The 22,031-nt window shown below is 48.2% G+C and overlaps 1 pseudogene; it reads right to left on the reverse strand.

Moving 5' to 3' along the window:
• Window positions 1-18,447: 18,447 nt before the first annotated feature.
• Window positions 18,448-21,472, reverse strand: LOC125528934 (receptor-like protein kinase HERK 1 pseudogene; annotated as a pseudogene).
• Between the last annotated feature and the right edge of the window lie 559 nt (window positions 21,473-22,031).

A 22,031-nucleotide genomic window follows, 5' to 3' on the forward strand; every position in this document is an offset into this window, starting at 1 on the left:
CAACTCATCAAGAGCAAAGAAGAAGCAGAAATCTTCAATGATCTGCCTCTCTTTGACGTGGCAATCATCCACAACTTCATTGATGAGTGGTTTGACACGCCCAACATCAGCTTCGAAGATCTGTAACTACCCATTGGCCTCAGTGTCTCCTTCCATGGCGCCATTGCTTCAGAGCTAGCTCTCGCTCAGCGCATCGTCGAACTGAAGCAAAAGATTGACTATGAAAAGGCTCAGTTCAAGAAGCATATGGCCAAGCTCAGCGTGTAAGAGGTGAAAAACTTCAAGATTGTGCTGCACGAGCTCAAAGAAGCCTTTCTCAAGAAACGTGCAGAAGCTTAGGGTTCTCGGGAGTGCATGAAGAGCCTGGCTAACAAGCGTGTGCAAGGCTACAACGAGGCTGAGAAGCGCAAGGCCCTTGGGCATCCGGGCATTGATCCCAGGATGGCTGCTAAGCAGAAGAAGAAGCCCATTGTGGCCGAACCCAACGCACCAAGGCAGGAAGCAGATCCCATTGTCTTCCCAACTAGCATGACTGGCTCGAAGCCAAAGGCCCGGTCAACCGCTTCAGAGCTGAAGAAGACGAGGACTGCTGAGGTTGAAGCCAGGAAGAGGAAACATCCTGAAGCCTCTACTACTGCCCCCTCCAAGAAGAAGAGGAAGACCAAGAAGGAACGGGATGCTCCCACAGAGCCCTTGATTGTTGAACCCATCTCTATGGTTCACCCTGACACTGAACCGCAAGAACGTCAACTGACTGTCCATGAGCCTGCTTTCATAGAGGCTCATGAAGCTGAAGACTTTCCAGCAGCTGATCCCATCGCTGCTGAAGACATTGGTTACCATGACCATGTTGAAGATGATGCAGTCCTTCCTCGTCTCGAGCACCAATAGGTATCATCGCCTGTGCTAACGCACAGCGAACTCATCAGCATTGGTCGTCCTCTGACGCCAATTGCTCAGGATGCTTCATGGGCTAATTGCCCACAAGAGGAAGAAGACTTTGAGGCCCAGCCAACTCCAACTCCACAGCCGTCGCCATCGTTGCGCAGGCTTCGCAAAGGACCAAGGCCTCTAGTCTTTGAGTCTGAAGCTAAAGCTGCTGAAGACATTCCGGCTGCATCAGCCGATGAAGAAGAAGCCCCAAAAGCTGCTACTCCCCTGTCCCACCAAGAAGCTGTTCTCGAGGAGAACGTGACTGTGACCGACCCTCCAGCTCGTCAAGTGGAGGTTGAAAATCTTGAGGCTGCCACCACCAAAACCAATGAAGCCACTGACGATGTCATGGCTGAAGCTAATGTGGAGCCTTCACCAACCCAAGCACCAGAAGTCAGTGAAGCCACTGATCCCACCGCTTCTGTTCTTGCGCCTGCTTCCGGTCCTCAATTCGACTATCATGTTGAGCACAGGCCTCAGGTACAGAAGCCAATCCCAAGATTGCCCAGGTTTCCAGGTCCTATATCAGCACCCGGATCCTTCAATGTCAATGGCTTCAGAGCAGACAACACATTATTCAATAGCTCCAGGAACCCCTACTCAAGGGAAAGAATATCATCTGATCAGTTCTGGAGCTATCCGCAGCGAAGCTATTACTCCTGCATTCTATACAATCAAGGTCGCATCTTCCCACACAAGCGTCTTGACATTGAAGCAATAGCTGGTCTGCCATGTCTGGAAGAAGCTCTGGATTGCTTCAAAGAGGTTGGATTGCTGCTGTTCGGCACCGATCAAGAGCATTGGAATGAAGAGTTGCTGCTCCAATTCTATGCCACACTTCACATCCGCGGGTACAACAGAGATCCGAAGACTTGGGTCCTGGAGTGGATGACAGGAAACGTTCATCACGAAGCCAAAGCCTTTGACATCATTGAGCTCACTGGTCTACCCACTCCTGGCGATCTCTACGAATCTGGCTGTCAACTTCACAGTGAAGCTGTGGAGAGCATCTTTCAGAAGCCTGAACCTAACATGAGTCAGATGCTCAGTATGATGAAGCCATTGCCCCAAGATGCTGCATATCCCAAAGAGTTCTTTGTTGAAGACCTAGAGTATCTGCCAAGGACTATTTATCACATCATAAGGCGAACTCTCTGGCCCATCAAAGGACACTCTCCACATGCCAAGCTGGAAGGTGCAATGAAGACTTTGGTCTTCTATATTCTTCATGGCAAATGCTTCAATGCACAGGACTTCTTCATTCGCCAACTTGCTGCATCAGGCTCTGATCTTTTTGGCTTGAAGTTCTACACCCCATGGGTAATGCGGCTGATCAAACTTCACTCCGCTATCTCATATCAGTCATCTGCTCGCAATCATCGGATCTTTCTGCCTGATGTGGATATGTCTGTTGAAGCCATCTATCATGAGCCTACCAAGGAACCTCTAAGTTTTTAGAATGCGGAGCATCAAAGTTTTTCTCAGAACATTGAAGGAGTTGAAGCAGTCACTCGTGTGTATTCTTTGGCTGGAACTACACGTGCACCACATCCCGCCCTTACTGAAGCCACCGACAGCACAACTGCCCAACGACCCAAGAAGCGCACTCGTGTTCTTAATGACCGAGAGCTTCTGGTGGCTCTTCATCAGAAACAGGATAGGCATCATGACTGGCTGAAGCGTCAAATGCAAAGCCTCTTGGTGGATGTCAACCGCATTCGCAATCTTGCCACCAAGAATGCTTTTGTTGCCCATGAAACCTCTCGACGCACATGGAAGGGGCTGACGCTGATGTGCTCTGAAGATGATCTTCAAGAGGATGGCTTCTTTGAACGCTTCAAGTTTGACTCCACACCTCCTCGAAGGGCAGTGCTGCGACGCACTCCATCTCTTGAAGACTCTGAGTTCTCTTCCTCTGCTGCAACTGTGAATGCCATAGTGATCGAGGATGAAGACGATGCACTTCACCGCCACCTCCTTCAGCATGCTTCGACACTGCTCCAAGTTCTTCTGCACCGCCGAACACCACCGACGACCCTGTTGCTTCCCCTACTCTTCATGGGAACGAGTAGATGCTCTATGTCTTCAAACCTTTTTGGTCCTTACTGACAAAAGGGGGAGAAGCATATGAGTTTGATAGTCTTCAAGCGGGTCCATATGGGCAGGTGCTTTATATTTTGCTTCGTGTTTACAACTCTCGTTTTGATACATTTGGTTCTTTGAGTTGTAACACTTAAACTCAATGGTCGTCTGCTGCTTATTTGCCACTTTGTGATGCGATGATAAATTCCGCATGTGCGACGATAAATTCCGCACTTAGATCATTTTGCAGACGTCCATTTTCCATTATGCATGTCATTATCTTCACATGCATAATGAATTGTCATCATAAGTTGAAGAGGAGCTCCACAAGTACAACCTGCCATGTGCATTTGCATTCCAAAAGCAAATTACTTATATGCACATCTTCAGGGGGAGCCCTTGCAACTTATGAAGACAATTCCTTATCCTTTACAATTTCACATATTATATTCCCCGTTGAAAACTTCAACTAGTTTGTCATCAATCACCAAAAAGGGGGAGATTGTAAGTGCATCTAGTGCCACCCCTAGTTGGTTTTGGAGTATTGACGACAAACCTAGTTGAGGGACTAATGTGTTTGTGAGAATTGCAGGATAACACAGGTAGAAGTCCCTCATTGATTCGGTTTTCCTACCAGAGATGACCCCTAAAAATGTATGAAGACATTGATGTCAAAGGTGGTATGTGAAGATACTCACATTGAAGACTATGACAAGAGAAGACATCGCATGAAGCCTATGGAGCTCGAAGACTTAGATCTTTTGTAGTTCTATTTCTTCTTTGTTGAGTCATAGGAACCACCGTACTGTTAAGTGGGGTCCAAGTGAACCAGTCAGAATGACTGAAGTGATGCTTAACCAAAACCTATGTCTTCGAGTGAAGACTATGAGAGCGAAACTTGTCCAGAGTCGGACAAGTCAGCTTTGCTTGTAGCCCAAGTAAAGCTGCCGCATGAGTTTGAAATCTGACCGTTGGAACACGTGTCAGTTCCTTAGTGACCCAGGGTCATTTCGGACAAATCAGGTCGGGTTGCCTAGTGGCTATAAATAGCCCACCCCCTACAACCATAAACGGTTGGCTGCTCAGAGTTAGAGTACGGCTTTTGATGTTTGAGAGCAACCCACCTCGAAGCCTTTGAGAAAGAATTCCTTGCGAGGATAAAGCCCTAACTACCCAGAGCCAAAGAGTGTTAGGCATCACTTAAGTCTTCTTGTCTGTGTGATCTGAAGACTTATTACACTTGAGGACTGTGAATCCTCCAGCCGGTTAGGCGTCGCGTTCTGAGCATCCAAGAGACATTGTGGATTGCTGGTGAACGAAGTCTGTGAAGGTTTGGGAGTCTACCTTGAAGACTTACCTGAGTGATTGGGTGAGGTCTGTGTGACCTTAGCTCAAGGGGAATACGGTGAGGACTGGGTGTCCTGAGCTGCGTGTTCAGGACTGGGTGTCCGGGACTGTGTGTCCTCAGGTTTAAATACCTAGCCGCCCTAACCAGACGTACAGTTGTCACAGCAACTGGAACTGGTCCAACAAATCATTGTCTTCAACGAGTCACTGGTTTCATCCTTCCCTTCCCTTTACTTACTGTTGGTCCTTGTGAAGTCATTGTATGATTGCACTATCTTTTGTCTTCACTGAGTGACTGCGTGTTCTGTTTGGCTTCATAATATCTCCCTACCCGATCCTTACTACATTGCTGCTATTAGTCACTGTGCTTTCACTCCATTGAATACTTGACTATGGTTTGCTTAGTGTAGTCTACCTTCCGCTGCATGGTAATAGGTTTATTTCTATCGTTTGTCTTCATAACTTCCATGTTTTGAAGACTTCCATAAAAATCGCCTATTCACCCCCCCTCTAGTCGATATAACGCACTTTCACCACAATTCATCGGTCTCAACAAACACACCACAAAAGAATATTACATCAAATAGATCTCCACAAGAGAGGGGAAGAACTTTGTATTGAGATCCAAAAAGAGAGAAGAAGCCATCTAGCTAATAACTATGGACCCGTAGGTCTGATGTAAACTACTCACACTTCATCGGAGAGGCTATGATGTTGATGTAGAAGCCCTCCGTGATCGATGCCCCCTCCGGCGGAGCTCCGGAACAGGCCCCAAGATGGGATCTCGTGGATACAGAAAGTTACGGCGGTGGAATTAGGGTTTTGGCTCCGTATCTGATTGTTTGGGGGTACGTATGTATATATAGGAGGAAGAAGTACGTCGGTGGAGCAACAGGGGGCCCATGAGGGTGGAGGGCCCGCCTGGGGGGTAGGTGCGCCCCCTACCTCGTGGCTTCCCTGTTGCTTGCTTGACGTAGGGTCCAAGTCTCCTGGATCATGTTCGGTGAGAAAATCACGTTCCCGAAGGTTTCATTCCGTTTGGACTCCGTTTGATATTCCTTTTCTTCGAAACCCTAAAATAGGCAAAAAAAACAGCAATTCTGGGCTGGGCATCCGGTTAATAGGTTAGTCCCAAAAATAATATAAAAGTGGATAATAAAGCCCAATAATGTCCAAAACAGTAGATAACATAGCATGGAGCAATCAAAAATTATAGATACGTTGGAGGCATATCAAGCATCCCCAAGCTTAATTCCTGCTCCTCCTCGAGTAGGTAAATGATAAAAACAGAATTTTTGATGTGGAATGCTACTAAGCATAATTTCAATGTAATTCTTCTTAATTGTGGCATGAATATTCAGATCCGAAAGATTCAAGACAAAAGTTTAATATTGACATAGAAATAATAATACTTCAAGCATACTAACTAAGCAATTATGTCTTCTCAAAATAACATGGCCAAAGAAAGTTATCCCTACAAAATCATATAGTCTGGCTATGCTCCATCTTCACCACACAAAGTATTCAAATCATGCACAACCCCGATGACAAGCCAAGCAATTGTTTCATACTTTTAATGTTCTCAAACTTTTTCAATCTTCACGCAATACATGAGCGTGAGCCATGGACATAGCACTATAGGTGCAATAGAATAGTGGTTGTGGAGAAGACAAAACGGAGAAGATAGTCTCACATCAACTAGGCGTATCAATGGGCTATGGAGATGCCCATCAACAGATATCAATGTGAGTGAGTAGAGATTGCCATGCAACGGATGCACTAGAGCTATAAATGTATGAAAGCTCAGCAAAAGAAACTAAGTGGGTGTGCATCCAACTCGCTTGCTCACGAAGACCTAGGGCACTTTGAGGAAGCACAAGCCAGGTTCTATAATGAAAAATTCCCACTAGTATATGAAAGTGACAACATTGGAGACTCTCTATCATGAAGATCATGGTGCTACTTTGAAGCACAAGTGTGGTAAAAGGATAGTAGCATTGTTCCTTCTCTCTTTTCTCTCATTTTTTATTTGGGCCTTTTCTCTCTTTTTTTATGGCCTCTTTTTTTCGTCCGGAGTCTCATCCCGATTTATGGGGGAATCATAGTCTCCATCATCCTTTCCTCACTGGGACAATGCTCTAATAATGATGATCATCACACTTTTATTTACTTACAACTCAACAATTACAAATCGATTCTTAGAACAAAATATGACTCTATATAAATGCCTCCGGCGGTGTACCGGGATATGCAATGACTCATGAGTGACATGTATGAAAGAATTATGAACGGTGGCTTTGCCACAAATACGATGTCAACTGCATGATCATGCAAAGCAATATGACAATGATGGAGCGTGTCATGATAAACGGAACGGTGGAAAGTTGCATGGCAATATATCTTGGAATGGCTATCGAAATGCCATGATAGGTAGGTATGGTGGCTGTTTTGACGAAGGTATACGGTGGGTGTATGATACCGGCGAAAGGTGCGCGGTATTAGAGAGGCTATCAATGGTGGAAGGGTGAGAGTGCGTATGATCCATGGACTCAACATTAGTCATTAAAAACTCACATACTTATTGCAAAAATCTACAAGTTATCAAAGCAAAGTATTACGCGCATGCTCCTAGGGGGATAGATTGGTAGGAAAAGACCATCGCTCGTCCCCGACCGCCACTCATAAGGAAGACAATCAATAAGTACATCATGCTCCGACTTCTTAACATTACGGTTCACCATACGTGCATGCTACGGGAATCACAAACTTCAACACAAGCATATCTCAAATTCACAACTACTCAACTAGCACGACTCTAATATCACCATGTCCATATCTCAAAACAATTATCAAGTTTCAAACTTCTTGTAGTATTCAACACACTCATAAGAAATTTTTTGTTAACTTGAATACCTAGCATATTAGGATTATTTAAGAAAATTACCATGCTATTTAAGACTCTCAAAATAATCTAAGTGAACCATGAGAGATCAATAGTTTCTATAAAACAAATCCACCACCGTGCTCTAAAAGATATAAGTGAAGTACTAGAGCAAAACTATATAACTCAAAAGATATAAGCGAAGCACATAGAGTATTCTAATAATTTCCGAATCATGTGTGTCTCTCTCAAAAGGTGTGTACAGAAAAGATGATTGTGGTAAACTAAAAAAAATAAAGACTCAAATCATACAAGACGCTCCAAGCAAAACACATATCATGTGGTGAATAAAAATATAGCTCCAAGTAAAGTTACCGATAGAAGTAGACGAAAGAGGGGATGCCTTCCGGGGCATCCCCAAGCTTTGGCTTTTAGGTATCCTTAGATTATCTTGTGGGTCCCATGGGCATCCCCAAGCTTAGGCTCTTGCCACTCCTTGTTCCATAATCCATCAAATCTTTACCCAAAACTTGAAAACTTCACAACACAAAACTTAAAGAAGAAAATCTCGTGAGCTCCTTTAGCGAAAGAAAATAAAAGAACACTTCAAGGTACTGTAATGAACTCATTCTTTATTTATATTGGTGTTAAACCTAATGTATTCCAACCTATCTATGGTTTATAAACTATTTTACTAGCCATAGATTCATCAAAATAAGCAAACAACACACGAAAAACAGAATCTGTCAAAAACAGAACAGTCTGTAGTAATCTATAGCTAGCGCAAGATCTGGAACCACAAAAATTCTAAAATAAATTGCTGGACGTGAGGAATTTATCTATTAATCATCTGCAAAAGGAATTAACTAAATATCACTTTCCAAATAAAAATGGCAGCAGTTCTCATGAGCGCTAAAGTTTCTGTTTTTTTACAGCAAGATTAACAAGACTTTCCCCAAGTCTTCCCAACGGTTCTACTTGGCACAAACACTAATTAAGCACAAAAAATACAAAAAAACAGAGGCTAGATAAATTATTTATTACCAAACAGGATAAAAAAGCAAGGAATAAAAATAAAATTGGGTTGCCTCCCAACAAGCGCTATCGTTTAACGCCCCTAGCTAGGCATAAAAGGCAAGGATAGATCTAGGTATTGCCATAATAGTAAGATAGATCATTAAAACTCATTTCATATTCTCTACGTTCGGCAGCAAGTTTTCTTTGAGGCAAGCAAAAATAATCAATAGGGCTAAATTTAATGGGACAAAAGTCCCCAAGGTCAACTTTAGGAGGTATAGGTTCCTCCTTCGGCCATTCGTATTGCACAACCAATTCATCATTATAAGCATTCTTTTGACAGAACTTTGTGAGCCTATACTCAAGAGAGTATCTAGCTCATTATTTCGAATAGCAAAATCATTATTAAGTTCAGAAAGTCTATCAATTAGAACATTGGTGGGAACCTTTTTCTAAGGTTTTCACTAAAAGCAACATAATCTAGAGATTGAAAACACATTATTTCCTCTTGATCAAATAGGATAGTTTATATGGGAGGACGGCCATCGTCCACCCTATAATGCACAAAGATTTCTTTGGCCTCTCTTATTATAAATCTGAATTCATGAGCCAAAAATATAGTAGCGGCACGCTTGACAGAAGAATGCTCAATATTAGAAAATTCTAGGAAAATCCTTTGTATGCACGGGTGCATGTGCATAAATTGCCTTTCAAGTTCAACTACAAGCATGGCAATAGCGTCCGCAAGACTACTAGTTCCATGAAGGATATAACTACCCATAGAAGGTAAAGCACCGACACAAGTAAAGAAATCTTGGATAACTCCTTTTCCAGTAATATTACCACTACCAATACTGAATTTTTTTTGTATGTAAGATAGGGGGTTCTTCAGCAGGAGCATCAGAATTTTTCATGATATTATTATTGTCCATATCGACAATAATTTCCCCAATTTCAGACATAACGGCAGAAAGTGCAACGGGCAAAGAGAGGCAAATAGAGAAAGAGAGGGAGGATAGAGAGAGAGGGCGAATAAAACGGCAAGCGTGAAGTGGGGGAGAGGAAAACGAGAGGCAAATGGCAAATAATATAATGCGGGAGATAAGGGTATGTGATGGGTACTTGGTATGTTGACTTTTGCGTAGACCTCCCCGGCAACGGCGCCACAAATCGTTCTTGCTACCTCTTGAGCACTTGCGTTGGTTTTCCCTTGAAGAGGAAAGGGTGGTGCAGCAGAGTAGCGTAAGTATTTCCCTCAATTTTTGAGAACCAAGGTATCAATCCAGTAGGAGGCTACGCGCGAGTCCCTCGCACCTGCACAAAACAAATAAATCCTCACAACCAACGCGATAAGGGGTTGTCAATCCCTACACGGTCACTTACAAGAGTGAGATCTGATAGATATGATAAGATAATATTTTTGGTATTTTTATGATAAAGATGCAAATTAAAATAAAAGGCAATGAAAACAACTAAGTATTGGAAGATTAATATGATGAAGATAGACCCGGGGGCCATAGGTTTCACTAGTGGCTTCTCTCAAGAGCATAAGTATTTTACGGTGGGTGAACGAATTACTGTTGAGCAATTGACAGAATTGAGCATAATTATGATAATATCTAGGTATGATCATGTATATAGGCATCACGTCCGAGACAAGTAGACCGACTCCTGCCTGCATCTACTACTATTACTCCACACATCGACTGCTATCCAGCATGCATCTAGAGTATTAAGTTCATAAGAACAGAGTAACGCCTTAAGCAAGATGACATGATGTAGAGGGATAAATTCATGCAATATGATAAAAACCCCATCTTGTTATCCTCGATGGCAACAATACAATACGTGCCTTGCTGCCCCTACTGTCACTGGGAAAGGACACCACAAGATTGAACTCAAAGCTAAGCACTTCTCTCATTGCAAGAAAGATCAATCTAGTAGGCCAAACCAAACTGATAATTCGAAGAGACTTGCAAAGATAACCAATCATACATAAAAGAATTCAGAGAAGATTCAAATATTGTTCATGGATAAACTTGATCATAAACCCACAATTCATCGGTCTCAACAAACACACCGCAAAAGAAAATTACATCGAATATATCTCCACAAGAGAGGGCGAGAACTTTGTATTGCGATCCAAAAAGAGAGAAGAAGCATCTAGCTAATAACTATGGACCCGTAGGTCTGAAGTAAACTACTCACACTTCATCGGAGAGGCTATGGTGTTGATGTAGAATCCCTCCATGATCGATGCCCCCTCCGGCGGAGCTCTGGAACAGGCCCCAAGATGGGATCTCGTGGATACAGAAAGTTACGGCGGTGGAATTAGGGTTTTGGCTCCGTATCTGATTGTTTGGGGGTACGTATGTATATATAGGAGGAAGAAGTACGTCGGTGGAGCAACAGGGGGCCCACGAGGGTGGAGGGCGCGCCTGGGGGGGGGGGGGGGGGTAGGCGCGCCCCCTACCTCGTGGCTTCCCTGTTGGTTGCTTCCAATAGGGTCCAAGTCTCCTGGATCATGTTCGGTGAGAAAATCACGTTCCCGGGTTCAACTAAAGTTGGAGAAACTGACACCCGCCAGCCACCTGTGTGCAAAGCACGTCGGTAGAACTAGTCTCGCGTAAGCGTACGCGTAATGTCGGTCCGGGCCGCTTCATCCAACAATACCACCGAACCAAAGTATGACATGCTGGTAAGCAGTATGACTTATATCGCCCACAACTCACTTATGTTCTACTTGTGCATATAACATCAACACATAAAACCTAGGCTCGGATGCCACTGTTGGGGAACGTAGTAATTTCAAAAAAATTCCTACGCACACGGAAGATCATGGTGATGCACAGCAACGAGAGGGGAGAGTGTTGTCTACGTACCCTCGTAGACCGGAAGCGGAAGTGTTATAACAACGCGGTTGATGTAGTCGTACGTCTTCACGGCCCGACCGATCAAGCACCGAAACTACGGCACCTCCGAGTTTTTGCACACGTTCAGCTCGATGACGATCCCCGGACTCCGATCCAGCAAAGTGTCGGGGATGAGTTCCGTCAGCACGACGGCGTGGTGACGATCTTGATGTTCTACTGTCGCAGGGCTTCGCCTAAGCACCGCTACAATATTATCAAGGATTATGGTGGAGCGGGGCACTGCACATGGCTAAGAGATCAATGATCAATTGTTGTGTCTCTGGGGTGCCCCCTGCCCCCGTATATAAAGGAGTGGAGGAGGGGGCCGGCCAAGGAGGGTGGCGCGCCCAAGGGGGGGAGTCCAACTCCCACCGGGAGTAGGACTCCCCTTTTTCCTATTAGGAGTAGGAGAGGGAAGGAAGAGGAAGGAGGGAGGAAGGAAAGGGGGGCGGCCCCCCTCCCAATTCGGATTGGGCTTGGGGGGGCACCCCTCCCTTGCTCCTTTCCCCTCCTTTCCACTAAGGCCCAATAAGGCCCATATACCTCCCGGGGGGTTCCGATAACCTCCCGGTGATCCGTATTGTCCCAATCTTACCCGGAACCTTTCCGGTGTCCAAATATAGTCGTCCAATATATCGATCTTTATGTCTTGACCATTTTGAGACTCCTCGTCAAGTCCGTGATGACATCCGGGACTCCAAACAACCTTCGGTACATCAAAATATATAAACTCATAATGAAACTGTCATCGTAACGTTAAGCGTGCGGACCCTACGGGTTCGAGAACAATGTAGACACGACCGAGAGACGTCTCCGGTCAATAAACAATAGCGGAACCTGGATGCTCATATTGGCTCCTACATATTCTACGAAGATCTTTATCGGTCAGACCGCATAACAACATACGTTGTTCCCTTTGTCATCGGTATGTTACTTGCCCGAGATTCGATCGTCGGTATCTCAATACCTAGTTCAATCTCGTTACTGACAAGTCTCTTTACTCGTTCCGTAATACATCATCTTGCAACTGACTTATTAGTTGCATTGCTTGCAAGGCTTAAGTGATGTGTATTACCGAGAGGGCCCAGAGATACCTCTCCGACAATCGGAGCGACAAATCCTAATCTCGAAATACGCCAACCCAACATGTACCTTTGAAGACACCTATAGAGCACCTTTATAATCACCCAGTTACGTTGTGACGTTTGGTAACACACAAAGTGTTCCTCCGGTAAACGGGAGTTGCATAATCTCATAGTCATAGGAACATGTATAAGTCATAAAGAAAGCAATAGCAACATACTAAATGATCGGGTGCTAAGCTAATGGAATGGGTCATGTCAATCACATCATTCTCCTAATGACGTGATCCTGTTAATCAAATGACAACTCATGTCTATGGTTAAGAAACATAACCATCTTCGATTAACGAGCTAGTCAAGTAGAGGCATACTAGTGACACTTTGTTTGTCTATGTATTCACACAAGTATTACGTTTCCGGTTAATACAATTCTAGCATGAATAATAAACATTTATCATGATATAAGGAAATAAATAATAACTTTATTATTGCCCCTAGGGCATATTTCCTTCAAGAACAATGTATGTTGTTATGCGGTTTGACCGATAAAGATCTTCGTAGAATATGTAGGAACCAATATGAGCATCCAGGTTCCGCTATTGGTTATTGACCGGAAGTGAGTCTCGGTCATGTCTACATAGTTCTCGAACCCGTAGGGTCCGCACGCTTAACGTTCGGTGACGATCAGTATTATGAGTTTTTGTGTTTTGATGTACCGAAGGTAGTTCAGAGTCTCGGATATGACCACGAACATGACGAGGAGTCTCGAAATGGTCGAGACATAAATATTGATATATTGGACGGATATGTTCGGATACCGGAAGTGTTCAGGAGAAGTTTGGGATAAAACTGGAGTGCCGGAGGGTTATCGGAACCCTCGGGGGAACTAATGGGGCTCGATGGGCCTTAGTGAAGAGAGAGAGGGGCGGCCAGGGCAGGCCGCACGCCCCCTCCCCCTTGAGTCCGAATTGGACTAGGAAGGGGGGCGGCGCCCCAGTTTTTCCTTTCCCCTTCTCCCTCTCGTTTCTTCCCCCTCTCTCCCTTTTGGTGGAAACCTACTAGGACTTGGAGTCCTAGTAGAATTCCCTTCTTGGGAGCGCGCCAAGGAGGGCCATCCGGCCTCCCCCTCCCTCCTTTATATACATGGGGAGGGGGGCACCCTAGAACACACAAGTTGATTGTTTAGCCATGTGCGGTGCCCCCTCCACAAATTTCCACCTCGGTCATATCGTTGTAGAGCTTACGCGAAGCCCTGCGTCGGTAACTTCATCATCATCGTTATCATGCCATCGTGCTGATGAAACTCTCCCTCGACCTCAGCTGGATCTAGAGTTCGTGGGACGTCACCGAGTTGAACGTGTGCAGATTGCGGAGGTGTCGTACCTTCGGTGCTAGGATCGGTCGGATTGTGAAGACGTACGACTACATCAAACACGTTGTCATAACGCTTCCGCTTACGGTCTACGAGGGTACGTGGACAACACTCTCCCCTCTCGCTGCTATGCATCACCTAGATGGATCTTACGTGTGCGTAGGAATTTTTTTGAAATTACTGCGTTCCCCAACAAAGTTTAGTCCCATGTGACTAGTTGATAGAGATGTACACCAACTTATAAGGTGAGCTCTTCTCCCAGTAGTATGAATTGGTGTGAAGGAAGGAGAGGTGTTCCACACGCGCGCTCCTCCGCCGCCTGCCTCGCCACACCTTGCCTCGTCACGACACGCGCGCACCGCGTGTTGCGGGAAATAATAAATACGTTTTATTGTAGAGATGGAAACGTCTGAAATTAAACATGTTTATTATGGAAGATGAAACATCTGTAATTAAACGTGTTTATTGCTGGACCGTTCTCCTACCCGACTGGCTATATATATGAGGCATCGCATCTCAGCCATATACACAACACTTCACACCTCCACTGCTCCCTGGTCCTGCCGGGAGAGCAGGCCTCCGAAACCCTGCTTCTCTAGATCCTGTACGGGAGAGAGGCGATTAGGTTTTTGGGGAGCGTCTCCTACGCGATTGCTCGCCTCTGTTCGACTACTTCCTCTATGTCGACTACTTCCGCGTCACCTTCGTCTTCACCATGAGCACTGACGCCGATCGCGCGGCTGCCGAGAAGGCCGTTGCTGATAAGAGGATCACCGACGAGGCCAACGCCTCAGCTGCTGCTACGGCCGACTGGCCTACTGGAGGGTATAAAACATTTACCCCGCTCCTGTTTATTTTCATGTGTGCAATACTAGTGGTTTGCGTAGATGTTTCTACTATCTGCCTAGTACGTGCGTACATCATCAAAATTCAGTATGTCATTAGCACTGCTTATGTCATGTTTATGATTTATTATTGGATTAAATTAATCAAACAATTGCTTAATTTCTTAACATCCCGCAGTGCCGTCGTGTCCGCTCAAGCAAAAGGTAGTTGAGTCCCTAGGCAGCACCGCAGTGGGATCAGTGCGAGTGCATACAAAGCAGTGGCAAAAGCCAGCTCCCTAGCAGCAGCGAATCATCGCGAATAAAGAAATAAAAGGCGCAGATTCTCACTCGTGAAAATCAGCATCGTCCGTGCGTGGTAATTATCGTCGTCTGCCACAACAAAGGATGTCGAGCATGCATCAGCAGCAACAGTGAGGCCGCCTCACGCAGTGGCGGCGTGGCCCGCCGCCTGGGCCCGCGCGCAGCAGGAGCTATCGGCGTGGGAGCGGCAACAGCAGCGATGGGCGCCTCGTCTAGTGGTGGCAGGGCCCACCTGGCCCGGCCCGTTCCGTCCTGGTGTGAGGCACTATGCGAGAGACGTTTTACCCCGGCGGCCGCCTCCAGGCGTGGCGGTAGGGCCCGCCGCCTCCAGGCATGACGGCAGGGGTCACGTGTCTCCTGTCGTGCCTGCCGCCACGGCCGAGGGAGTCTTTTTTGTCAATTTCGTTCGGAGGGTGTCTCTTTTGGCAATTCCAGTGGACAGAGGGTCTCTTTCGACAAAAACTACACAGGACAAGCAGTGCCCACGAATCCTAATAGCAATGTCCAATTCAATGGCTGACTCATCGAGTGAGACTAAAATGACGGTAGTACACTAAGATTTAGCAGTCCCCTTTATACCCAAGCCTCTATTCCAGGCAAGGTTTTTGCCCCAACAATCATCCACTTGGATGAAAGTGACCCATGGTGAATTTTGGGCTTGGCACATGGTATTATTTTGTTAAATGGCTGTGTACAAACGCTTTGTGGATTCGGTGTTTAGTTTTAAATTTTTTGAACTTGTGTGATGAATTCTTGGGTGCGGTTGGGTGCGGTTAGCGATTTTGCCGCTCTATGGTGAAAAACGGTGCCGCTTCCATCACCTGATCTGGAGGGTTCTTGCGTTTTTTGATCGGTGCTGCTTTCATGTTTTGATCTAGAGTCTGCTTTTTGTTTCTGGTTTGCGCCGCTGTAGTCGTTTGATCTCGAAACCTCGCCACATACCACCATCGCTTACGTCCTGGGGGTTATAAATAGATCGTCCTTCTTGTCATATCATTGTGCTAGGTTTTCTTTGGGTTAGCATATACTGTTTCTATGGCATTATCCTTCTTCCTATCGTAATGGACCGCGGCGTCCTGCTCGGCCTCCTCCGTCACGGGGAGCTCTGGTTGGCCGGTGTGGTGGTTCGGGTTGTCTTGTTGTGTCGGCCGTTGTCTCGGCTCGGCCCATATGTATGGAGCATGCTTCGTCCTCTGATGATCGGTTGTTGCCGCCGCCGCGCCCTAGCTGTCGGCAACTCGCTGCTGCTGCCTCGGGCCTCCTAATCTCCCTTGACCTTCTTTGCGGTGCTAGTGGGCCTGGTGAGGATCAGCCACAGCTTCGGCTCCGGCATCACCCTGAGTCCGTCCAACCGGTCGTCTGCGGCCGACGGTGACTACGTTGAAGATGTTGTCGATTGGTTACGGGCTGCGCGGAAACCGGGTGTCCCGGCGGCTGGCGCTTGCATATCCCCTTGGCGGGGCCATGGTCTCCACTCGGACGTAGTAGGACACCCTACTCGGGGAGCATAGATCCTGCGGCAACAACCTCTATGACAATGATGATGGCATCACCACCTCCGGATAACGATCACCTGCCAGTGCGAGCGGTGTGACAGTGGCGAGGGCGGATGCTCCTGGTGCAGCAGACAGCAGGTTGCTCTGTGGCGCCGACAAGGGGTTAGGTTGCAGCGTCGGGGCGGAGGGGAGGCAGTGCAGCAGACAGTAGGATGGTCTCGAAGGCGGCCACACTGCGTAGGAGCGACTGGAACCGGAGTGGTCCGTTATTAGCCAGGATCGGCTATTGCTGATAATGTTGCGGTCATGTGGATGAGTATGTGGATCTCAACGTGAAACGTCCATCAGCAAGGCACGGCCTGGCGTTGCGCACTGCACTGCTATGTGATGCTGTTGAACATGAAGTGCACTCAAACCGTGATGCATGCCATCCGCGTTGTATCCCCTTGCATGGTCCGACGAGGTTTCGCGTATGTCCAGGTTCGTGTGATCATCTCTCTCTCTCTCTCATATTTTTTGTGCAGCTCAACAGCGAGGGAGATTTGCAAGTGGTCAAAATTCTGGTGCTATCATTGCTATGTAATAAGACAAGATTTCTCCTGATCCTCTTTCTTCTTGATAATCCATATAGGGATTGCTTCTGTTGATTATTTTGAAGCCTTTTCTTGTAGACTAAAGGTTCAGAGATGGCCACTAACTGATTGGTGTTATTTAGCTTTAGGTTCATTTTTGTGCTCTTAAGGTATAGTATCCCTTCCATCATTGCTGCAAACATTTACTATCTGTCCTTGGTGTAGGAATTTGCAACCGTTAAACCCACGACGGTTCCGGTGTGGGATATATTCTTCATGGTCCCGTGTCATTTGCTGCATCTGCTGTTAATTTGATGATATGGTTTTTGGGATGACCATGATTTACTCCCTTCTAATATTTGTTCTATGCAAGCATCAAGACTAAATAATATGGGTTTACCCCCTTATCACATTTGTTGTATGTAGGCATCAATACTAGAGATATGGTTTTAACCCCTTCTCATATTTATTTTTTTGAACGACCCCTTCTCATATTTATTGTATGGATGCATCAAGCTATGATGAATTTGGATGACATACTATTAACTTACATAATAAGACCCTTACGGGGTGAAAAGCCGAAAGCAATTGCAAGGCATTAACAATCTGTTTTTTTACTGAAGCTGAACAAATGCCCCATATACAAGCTCTATCATGTTAACTACTGATGTGAACTTCATCAGCTATCATTTCATTACGAACACAAAACCAATGGGCAGTCAAACAAGGATGCCTTGAATTACCAAGGAATCAAAAATTTATCATGCAATATCAATATGTATTCTCTTTATGTACAATTAATGTACTGACTCTTTTCATTCAATAATTTTTTTCTTTATGAAAGATTATAGCATTTGTACCAATATAATTTTTTTACATACACCATAATATAAAATTTGAAGTGAACACGTAAAAAGTGAATAAAATAATTAAATAATTGGTATATGAAGTTTAATATTATTGTACATAGAATTGCTCACATAAAGTATCAATAGGCGCGGCGTGCCAGCGCACGGGCATGAAAATTCAACATGGCTCGCTAGCAAGTAAGTACCCAACATAATGAATTTGCAAGACAAACAATGACCTTGGCGATAATATGCAATGATTTCTCCGACGTGGCACTTCTTCGCATGTACCCCAACGTCCTCAGAGAGATGATCCCATCATTACATACGAAGGAGCTAAGACACCCGTTGGATAGGTAGAGGGATTTGCAAAAGCTCTTGACTACTTCATTACAAACTATCTTACAGGGGCTACACTAGGATGATTTAACTCAACTAGGCCATCCGCAATCATTTACTTTCATGGAGTTGCATCATTGTATATAGTATGTTCCATAGAATGGTCTCTATAATGTGTCAATAAGTAGACCTTATTAGTAGCGTGTACACTTCCGTTTATCAGTATTTATCATATATGGCTGCAATAAATGTACTCATTTCCCACCTTTTAGAACTCTTTCTGGGCTTTAGTTATGCGATTCTGTCATTAAAAATATAACAATGGCCTTTATGATCCGTATAAATATAATGCATCACCAGGCGCGGCGTGCCGCCGCGCGGGCTATGCTAGTTAAAACAAAAGGCAGAAGCCTAAAAATGACGATAGTACATGGAACTGCAAATTATTATGGACAATTACACATGTTTGAGAGCTGTGGAGGAGCACCAACAATGGTGCCCAGATGAGGGTTCATTTTATCAATCGTCGCCTCCATATCAATGCTGAATCGTGTTGAAATCTGTTTGATTCAGAGAACATCTTCTACTCTAGTGGTACAGACAGATTGCACAAGAGATTGGTGCAGGAAGTGGTGGATGGATGGATGGATCATCGCCCCTCGCCACGGGCGTTCAGCTGGGAGAAGACCTGGCTATCGGCGAGGTCGGTCATGCTCAGGCCCGTCTCGTCCGCGTCGTCCATCATCAGCAGGCTGGTGGACGACGGCACCCACCGCGGCACGACCACGTCGGCGGGGAGCTGCGTGGCGACGGCGCCGCTGTCCTCGAACGCGTCCCTGTTGACGTGCGTCTCCTGCAGCTGCAGGCAGTACTCGAGGTTCCACAGCACGTCGCCCATGGACGGCCGGTCCGCGCCGTAGTCGGCCAGGCACCTCTCGGCCGTCTCGGCGAACTTGCGCAGCGAGTTGTCGTTCACCTCGCCGGCGATCCTGGCGTCGGCGATCTTGTCGAGCTTCCCCTCCCCGTGCATCCTGACGGCCCACTCGGCGATGTTGATCTGGTCGCGGTCCAGGCTCTGGTCGATGACCGGGCGCGCGCAGAGCACCTCGAAGAGCACCACGCCGAAGGAGTAGACGTCGGAGCGGTCCGTGAGCTGCTGCGTCTTGAAGTATTCGGGGTCGAGGTACCCGAAGCTGCCCTTGACGGCCGTGCTGACGTGCGTCTCCCCCAGCGACGGCCCGATGCGCGAGAGACCGAAGTCGGCCACCTTGGCGATGATCGCGCCGCCGCCGGTGCTGCCGCCGCCGTCGGTGCCGAGGAGGATGTTGGTGGACTTGACGTCGCGGTGGATGATGTTCTCGGAGTAGCCGCTGTGCAGGTAGTGCAGGCCCCTGGCGGCGCCGATGCAGATCTCGAGCCGCTGCTTCCACGAGAGCGGCGGCTCGTCGTCGGAGCCGCCGTACAGGTGGCCCCGCAGCGTGCCCTTCTCCATGTACTCGTACACCAGAATCATCTCCGCCTGCTCGTTGCAGTAGCCGATGAGCGAGACGAGGTGCCGGTGCCGGATGCCGGACAGCACCACGATCTCCGTGTGGAACTCCGGCAGGCCCTGCTTGGAGGCGCGCATGGCGCGCTTCACGGCCACGGGCGTGCCGTCCGCGAGCGCGCCCTTGTACACGTTGCCGAACCCGCCGACGCCGATGAGGTTGCGGTCGTGGAAGTTGTCCGTGGCGGCCTTGAGCTCCGCCAGCGAGATGTGCAGCTTGGTGCTCACCCTCTGCATCCTGGCGGTGGTGCCCTCGCTGGACCGGTTCGCCGACTCGTCGGCCCAGCCGGAGATGCCTTCCTGCGTGTACGGTGACCACGGCAGCTGCGTGCTCTCCTTGTCCTCCGTCGACCCCGGCGGCGCCACCTGCCTCCGCTTCCTCCGCCGCACGACGAAAAAGCAGAGCACCGCGGAAGCAAGGACGGCGGCGCCGAGCACCGTCGCGAGCACGATTATGACGATTCTCTTCGTCCGGCCGTGCGACCCCGTCGAGCTCAGATTAACGGTTTGCAGCTTCATGATCTCCAGGCCGTTCAGTATGCCGCCTTTGCTGCTTTTCGTCGACCTGCCGATGCTGACGGTGAGGTTCCCGGCTCTCGGCGCCATGGCCGCGTAGTCGATGTAGAAGGCCTCGTTCGACTGCCTCGCCCGAGCACTCGGCGTGAGGTCTGGAGTGCCAATGGCTTGCGCGACGTAGACGTTGAAGACGATGCCAGTGCCGACGACGGAGCTCACCACCTCGTAGTCGCAGAAGTGGAGGCGGACGAGGTAGCGGGACCCCTGCTCCGCCGGGAACGTCCACGTGACGTTGAAGTTGAAGCCCGGGGTTGTCGCCTGCAGGAGGTCCGTCACGTTCGCCGCGCGCTGCGTCTTGTACACCACGTCCGGCGCCACCTCCTGTGTGTAACCGTTGGACGGGGCGTAGATGATCGGGCTGGGGGTGTTGTTCACCACCGACTGCCCGGGCGCGCCGAAGAGGTAGGGGTCGTCGGGGAGCCACGTCCGCCACAGCGTGTCGTTCCCGTTGGTCAGCAGGGGCCCGCCGACGTTGAGGCGGTACACCGTCTCCAGCGCGTCCAGCGGCCACTCGGGCAGGTCATTGCTCCCCACAGGGTCCACCGGCACCGCCGTGTTGTTCCACAGCAGCTCCGGCGGGGCCGAGAACAGCTCGACGGCGTTGACGAACGCGGAGGAGCCGGCTTCCGGGGCGAACCTGACGGTGAAGTCGCCGCCGGAGGCTCCGCGCGGGACGAAGAACTCCTTGACGACGCCGTCGGCCGGCGGCGAGAAGGCGGGCAGCAGGGCGTAGGCGTCGAGGACCGAGACGGTGAACCGCGCGGAGGAAAGACTGGTGGAGGAGGAGGAGGCGGGGACGAACGGGAAGAAGTGGAGGCGCAGGACGAGGAACGACGACGCGTCCGGCGCGGCGGGGTAGGTGAGGCGGTAGGAGAAGGCCGAGGTGTCGGCGCGCGCGGCGGCGTACAGAGGGGAGGCCGCGTTGGAGCTGGCACTGGCAGACACCGCGGCGGCGCCACCCTGCGAGAGGTAGCCGTCGTCCCGCACGAAGGTGCGCGCGGGGTTGTCGGACGGGAAGGGCACGTCGGCTCCCGCGCCGCACGCGAGGAAGATCTTGAAGTCCGGGGAGAAGGCGGCGAGGGCGGTGTAAGGGAGGACCGTGGCGACGAGAAGGAGGAGGAGGAGGGGGAGCACGACGTGGACGGCCATTCAGCTCAGGCGATGGTGGAGCCGTGGCCGGGCGGGCGTGCGGGTGGTGGTGGGAGATGAGGCGATCATGGGGATAAGCACGAGTGCGGCGGGCGGCGGTGGTGGTGGAGGGAACACGGCGGGAAGGTGCAGAGTGGTGTGTTGACTCGGGCAGCGGGAAGGTGGACTTGGACTTGGAATGAATTGGCAAGTGGGGGCAGCGACAAGGATGGGATTGGGAATGGGATTGGTGTGCCCGTGTGTGTTTGGCAGCTCGTGCTGGACTGGAGTGATTGGGGCATCGGGCCATTGGAAATTCCGGTTAATTCCTCCACTCGTCATCGTCAAGTGGCACCAATTCATTCAGCTGAAAAGTACGTTGTTTTTCCTGGATATTTTTCTCCCTCCTGGATGATCGATTGCTCTATATGGTCGATGTTACTTTTTGAAGGAAATGCTTCATGAAATCAATTCATTTTTCTTGATGAATTGGTCTCTTTTTTGTACCAGTTTATTAATATCTGCTAGAACGATAGAATCCATAGTGTCTGTTTTGTAGTATTCCCACATAAAGCAAAAAAAAAAAAACCACGAAAACGAAATGATTGATGGTGATCAAGAAGCAAAAAATGAAGAATGTCGTCGAGTGTGCGACTCATCGTGCCGCCTCCTGCAACACCAAGCCAGAGGAAAAAAGAAAAACCCGCCTACATGGCACATCTACTTAGCACGAAATTGGAGAAAAATGCAAT

Source organism: Triticum urartu, chromosome 5A, assembly GCF_056163025.1.
Source record: "Triticum urartu cultivar PI428250 chromosome 5A, HENAU_Tu73, whole genome shotgun sequence".
In the NCBI taxonomy this organism is placed as follows: Eukaryota; Viridiplantae; Streptophyta; class Magnoliopsida; order Poales; family Poaceae; genus Triticum; species Triticum urartu.